Source organism: Odontomachus brunneus, unplaced genomic scaffold (assembly GCF_010583005.1).
Source record: "Odontomachus brunneus isolate Ranch 3 - 2012 unplaced genomic scaffold, Obru_v1 Obru_scaffold_003, whole genome shotgun sequence".
Taxonomy (NCBI): Eukaryota; Metazoa; Arthropoda; class Insecta; order Hymenoptera; family Formicidae; genus Odontomachus; species Odontomachus brunneus.
The window spans coordinates 3,381,538-3,388,156 of record NW_022639453.1 but is presented as its reverse complement, the minus strand read 5'-3'; positions in this window follow the sequence as shown (position 1 = coordinate 3,388,156).

Below are 6,619 nucleotides of genomic sequence, written 5' to 3'. Positions count from 1 at the left end.
AGCCGCTGCGAAGAAGGAGCTAAAGGCCATTCCTGAAATCGATTATTACAACTGTTTCGAAGATTGGAAAATCCGTTGGAATAAGTGTATTATATCAGGGGGGGATTACTTTGAAGGGGACGAAATTGATTTGCAAGAATAAATAAAGAATTTTTGAAATAAATGCAATGTCACCTTACTTTTTGGACACAGTAGTATATTCAAAATATTTTATATACAATTTCGTTGCCTTTCTTTATATCTTAAGTCCATTCTACAATAGCAGTAAGCATATGGCTATAAGACGTAAGAGTAAAAAATTGAAATCACTAGTCAAATGAGGAGAATAGTCGACTGGTGATAAGTCAATTTTTTACTCTTACAACCATATGCTTATGACTATTGTAGAATGGGCTTTTAAGTATTGATTATAATTCATAGATCGACAGTCAGTCGCTTCAGCGTGAAGGGGCTGTACTAGCATGCAGACGATTGAAGGGTACACATTTGTACGACAAAGTAGCTGAACTTTTATTTGATGTGCATACTGAATTTGGGTTAAACAAGGACAAAATTGTAGCAACGATTACAGATAACGGTTCAAATTTTGTTAAAGCTTTTAAAGAATTTGAATCACTTCAATTGATGGATTCTTCACTTGAAAATAGATATTATAAACCAAGTAAATAATGTTAAATATGAAACTTTTAATTAATAGCATCACATTTATATTTATTAGAAAATAAATTGCTCCAACAAAGATTTTTTTGTAATAAAATTATATCAACAATTCTTTCTCAAATCATTCATGCAAATCATCAATATGTATTTCGAATAAAAATATCTTAAAAAAAAATCTGTGGATATGTTGTAATCCAATTAAAGGAGAGGGTTCAAACTGACCAATTTTGGCCTCCTTTATAGTTTGTCTAATATCATCCTAATCTATATCTTTGTATCCATATCATTTAATTTGAATGATTCCAGCTCAAACAAAGACAAATATCTTCGTTTGAGCTGGAATTACTAAAATTAAATGAAATGGATTCAAAGATACAAACTAAGATGATTTTTAACAAATTATAAAGGGGGCCGAAATTGGTCGATTTGGATCCTCCTCCTTGTATTAGAAGATATAATTTGTTGTTATGAAGCATTATGTATTTGATAAAAAGAAACATGCGTTGAATACATAAAACTTATTTATAAATTTCTTTCTGTTTTCATTATGTTCTTCATAAAATAAATTATACAATTTTTATTACTTCTATAGGCACTAGTCAAATTGATGATATCGAAGATAATGTGGAAATTGATATTGAAATGGAATTTAAAGAATTATCTTATTCTGAAGAAGATACAAAAGAGGAGATAATGCCTACTTTACCACATCATCAAAAATGTGCTAGTCATACACTCAATTTATTAGCAAGCGCAGACTTCTTTAAAGCTCTACAAAATGTACTATCTGTCATTACTAGAATTCATTACGCTACATTAGGCAAATACACAAAGATATGGAATATATCTAAAAAACCTAAATCCTCGGAAATTATAATCGAATTTCTATGCTGCAGTTTAACATATCCTTGTCCAACAAGATGGAATTCTTTATATTCAATTACCAATCTTTTAAAACATCAAGAGAAACTTAATGAATTGTGTAAAAGATTAAGCTTATCGTTTATTTTTAAGGATGTAGAAATATAATATCTTAATGAATATTGCATTTTAATGAAACCGATTGCGATCTTTAGATACTTTGCAAGCCGAAAATAATTGTTTTTATAGTGTGCTCATGCCGACTTTATTTTCTTTAAAAGTGTGGCTCAAGCAGTTATCAGAATATATGCAATATTCAACGAATCTGATTGTTTATTTAAACGAACAACTGTTACGAAGGTTTTACGAATATTTTACTTTGTCACCTACCATAAACGAAGCAATAATCGCGAGTGGGTTCCGATTGACCATGGTACGATTGGACACAGATTATAATGATTAGTTCGATCTGGTAATTCAATAGATAATTCTTTTCATCAATTGGTGATGTCCAATCGTACTGTAGTCAATCGGAACGCTCCCATAATCGCTGCCTGTGTACATCTACAATTTAAACTTAAGTGGCTTAACCAAAAGATTTGCCAGAATCTGAAAGACTAAGGATAGAAAATCTATGCATAACTGCGGTAAACCAATTCGCCACCAAAAATCCACAATCTGCCAATCAATCTTCCAGCGAGGAGCAAGATAGCTTTTTGTCTTAAATAACACCGTAATTGAACAATGTGAACCTTGCTCTAAACTGCAGTTAATATCATTTTCAATGATAAAAACAAAAGCATGGCGAGCTTAGATAACTATCCAGATGTAAAAAAAGCATTTATTCGTTACAATATATCTTTGTGTTTGTTTAGCCCAGTATACTTAAGTATACTGTTAAATATTGTAGAGTCAAATTTAAACCAATTTCTTGAGTTAAGAAATAATATTTAGTTATTTTTAACTATAATGTGTGTCAAAATTTACTATTTTAACACAAAACATATGTTTAAAAAAAACAACCACATCTAATCAACCTATTTAAAATAATATTGTCATTTTTTACTAAAACAAAGGTTACATTAATGTGCACATAAAAAATAAACTAAATTTTAGTCAACTTTAATACATTTTTTAAGTTAAATTATTTAACTCCATTACAGGAGGTAGGAGGAAGAAGATAGGATGGTATTGGAAAGGAAAGAAGTTAGAGGAGGTGAGAAAGTTTAAATATTTGGGATACATGGTGCAAGGGAATGGAGGACAGGAAGAACAGATAAGAGATAGAAGAAAGAAAGCAGCAGTAGCGATGAGGGAAATATGGGGAATAGGGAAAAGAATGTTTGGAAAAGAGTGGAAAAGAAGGATATGGCTGTATGATACACTGGTATGGACGGTGATGGGATATGGAGTGGAAGTGTGGGGATGGAAAGAGAGAGAAGAGATGGAGAAAATGCATGAAAGATATTTAAGATGGACGATGAAATTAGATTGGGGAACACCAGGATACATGGTGAGACAAGAATTAGGGAGAGAAAAAATGAGGACAAGAGCGAGAAGAAGGGCATGGAAGTTTGAGAAAAGACTAAGGGAAGGGGAAGGAGGGGAAATAGCGAGGAGGTGTTGGGAAGAGATGAATGAAAGATGGGGGAAAGGAAGGATTAAGGAAGGATGGGAGAGAGAGAGGGAGGAATTCCGAAGGGAGAGAGGAATTGGGTGGGCGGAGAGGAAGAGAGGGAATTAGAGGAGATGGAGAAGAGGGAGAGACAGAAAAAGGAAAGATGGGAAAGGATAAGGGAGTCTAGATATAATAAATGGTATGATAGGTTAATGAAGGAAGGAATACCAAAGTATCTGGAGAAGGGATGGGCGGAGGAAAGATGGAGAAGGATAATTAGATTTAGGAAACGAGATGAAAGAGGGACAATACTGGGAAGAGGAGGAGAAAAGAAAGTGTAGGATATGTGAGGGAGAGGAAGAGACATGGGAACATATGTGGGAGAGGTGCGGGAGGGAAGGAGGAATGGAAGAAATAAGTTGGGGGGAAGCAATAGAGTGGGTTTTGGGAGAGGAGGGAGAAGGAGAAGAATGGATGAAGAGAGTGGAGAAAATGAGGAAGGAAAGGGGGATAAGGGAAGAGGGAGGGTGGGAGAGGGGGGGGAGAGACGGAATGAATGAGGAAGCGGAAATCCCGGCGATAGATTAAGAATAGATTAAGTGTAGATTAAGCAAATAGAATAAAATTAGAATAAGTTAGATTAAGGTAGAGTAAGTAGGAATAAGGAGAGAGGAGCTGGAAAAGGTGCGCGTGTGTGTGTATAAGGTCGAATAGGAGGAGAGTAGGGTGCGGTATATGAATAGAGGTTAGGAGGAGAAAGACGATGGAGAGTGTAAAGAAATTGTAACTCGAGAGGGATCAATAAATCTTATTATTATTTAACTCCATTACATTAGTTAAATTAACGACATATTTAGTAGGAGCAGTGGCGACTTATAGGAATGGTAAAAAATAACTCAAATTGATTATAATTTGACACTACGGATTTAACAGTGTAGAAAGATTATTTTCAATTGCCACGTTCATTAGCTCTCCAGCGCGCAGTTCTCTCTCAGATACATCTTTTGAGACATTATTGTTTTTAAAAGGCAATAATAAATATACTAACTTAAATAACTTCTAATATATATGTTATATATTTTTGTTATATAGTTTCTATAAGTTTAATTTCAAATTTAAAATATATATTTTTATGTTATTGTTACATCGCAGCGGAATCTACCTTTGTCTCCATATGTTAGATTCTTAGTCACAATAGACTGTCAAAATATCTCAGTTTATTTTCTCACTTGTACAGATTAGATAGGATACTTGTAACAACCAAGCAAGGTTCTCGGATTACTTTTTCGATAAGAGATACCTTTTTCTTTCCTTTTCTTCTCTGTTTTTGACTGTTTTATTCACTTTCAATAATTTTAACGAATAAATACCCGAACATAAACAACTTCTTCAATTAACTAAAAACGATGTTACATATTTATATACTACAAAATATATACTATAAGAAATAATTAAGATAAAAGAACAATTCAAAAACACAGGATAAGTTCCACATAACAAAATAATTAAAAAGGATTTATTGAAATTTCACTTCGATCTATATATAATTAGATAAATTTAGAAATTTAAGTCACAAATTTTAGGTTTAAACGTAGGAGAGAGTAGGGCTGACGCGGAGCTCTACTATCTCCAAATAAATATATAAACAAATGCGATAATAGATCCTACGGATTCTGATTGGAATCTGTTAAAAAAGATCCTCCTACTAGGAATTGGATATAAAAAGAGAACACCAAAGGCCAGCGAGTCAGTACGGAATTTTTAGTCAGAAGAGACAGTCAGTCAGACAGTACGTCAGAATTTTAGTTAAAAGAGTCAGTCGGTCGGAGACGACACCGAACTAAACGGTTAGTTCACCTCGGTTTTTCCTTTTCAATTCCAGACCTATAATCCCACTTGTTCTATCCTATAGTATCTCAACGTATTAATTCAATCACCTTAATACTTAGAAATAAATTGTTATACGTTACTTCTTTTAGATTGAAATTAAGTCTCTTTTCCGCTTTAGATAAAATCTCGCATGAAAATTATTCACGAGGAGTAATTATAGTTGTCGCTGCCAATAACGTGGCCCCAACTATCTCGATTGTTGCTGCCAATAGTGTGGCCCCAATCACACGAACTGTTGCTACCAATAGTGTGGCCCCGTTCCTCGTAATTATTCCTCAACGAAATTTATTTAATTCTATATGCCTTCGAAAGATGGGCGACGATAGCGAAATAAGAGACTTAGATATCAGATCAAGGTCGCTTTTTTTCAAACCAAGACCCGTTTCCATTATTTAAAGAATTTTAAAACTATTAAATCAATCTCCTCAACCTAATCCTTCATCTATAGCAACCTATATTCTACGTAAGGCAGAATATACCTATTCATTTCCCGACTACAAGTCCATCCCTAAGGGTGATCCTCGTCGACTTATCTATAAAATACGCGAATTATTCGGAGTAGAACACCGATGATCCTACCCAGTCCTTTCACCCGTCAACCGGTGAACTAGAAGTAGTGCACAACTTGATCTCCGATCCCCGGGTAAAATGCTTTGATGCATTGACCCAAAATAAGGAGAAATAAAAACTAATTCTATACGTGACGACGTGACGGAACGTCACATTATATAGTTTCTATAAGCTTAATTTCAAAATTAAAACAAGATCAAAATCAAAGTTTCAGCGGAGAAAATAAAGTATATATAAAGATTATTAACGTTAATTAATTTTTAATAAAATTTGGAAAAGTATTTTGTATTTGAAAAAATATTTATCAAATATTATTTTGTATTTTGTATTTAAATATTTGTTCTGAAAGTATTTTGTATCTTATATTTAAATACACATTTTGTAAGTATTTTGTATTTTGTATTTAAATACAATTTTTAATGTATTTTGCCCACCCCTGTTGACAGACTAGTCAGAATTACAACCTAAAGGAACTAAATCGTTTATCAATATTACCAAATATTAGTAAAGAACATACAAAAGACTAGAGGTGCCAAACAGTATTTAAAATATCACAGTACCATTGGAAAACATTTACGCAAAAAGTTGGTTAATGTTTTGTTCTGATAATGATTATTTTTTATGTGTCCCTCTTCTTCACACAATGTTATTGTATTTAACATTTTTTCAGCTGAGGTATGTTTAATTATGATATGTAAAAGTTGTACAATTAAAAACATTATAGTTGCCCATTAGACGCAATTTGTGACATAAAAAAATATAGTTTAACAGTATTTTATTTTTCACCTTTTTATTTTGCAGTTTGTGGTCGTAAAGTTTTTATCTATTGATAATCCCTTATAAAAATATCATACTAAAAATCATTGATAATTACTTATTTTCAGTATTAAAAATACTGGATAATAAGTAATTATCAATGATTCTTAGTATGATATTTTTATAAGGGATGACAAAGATGAATATTAGCTCTTTCGAAATGGCTTGAAGATATAGATATAGATATACAGATATAGATTGGAT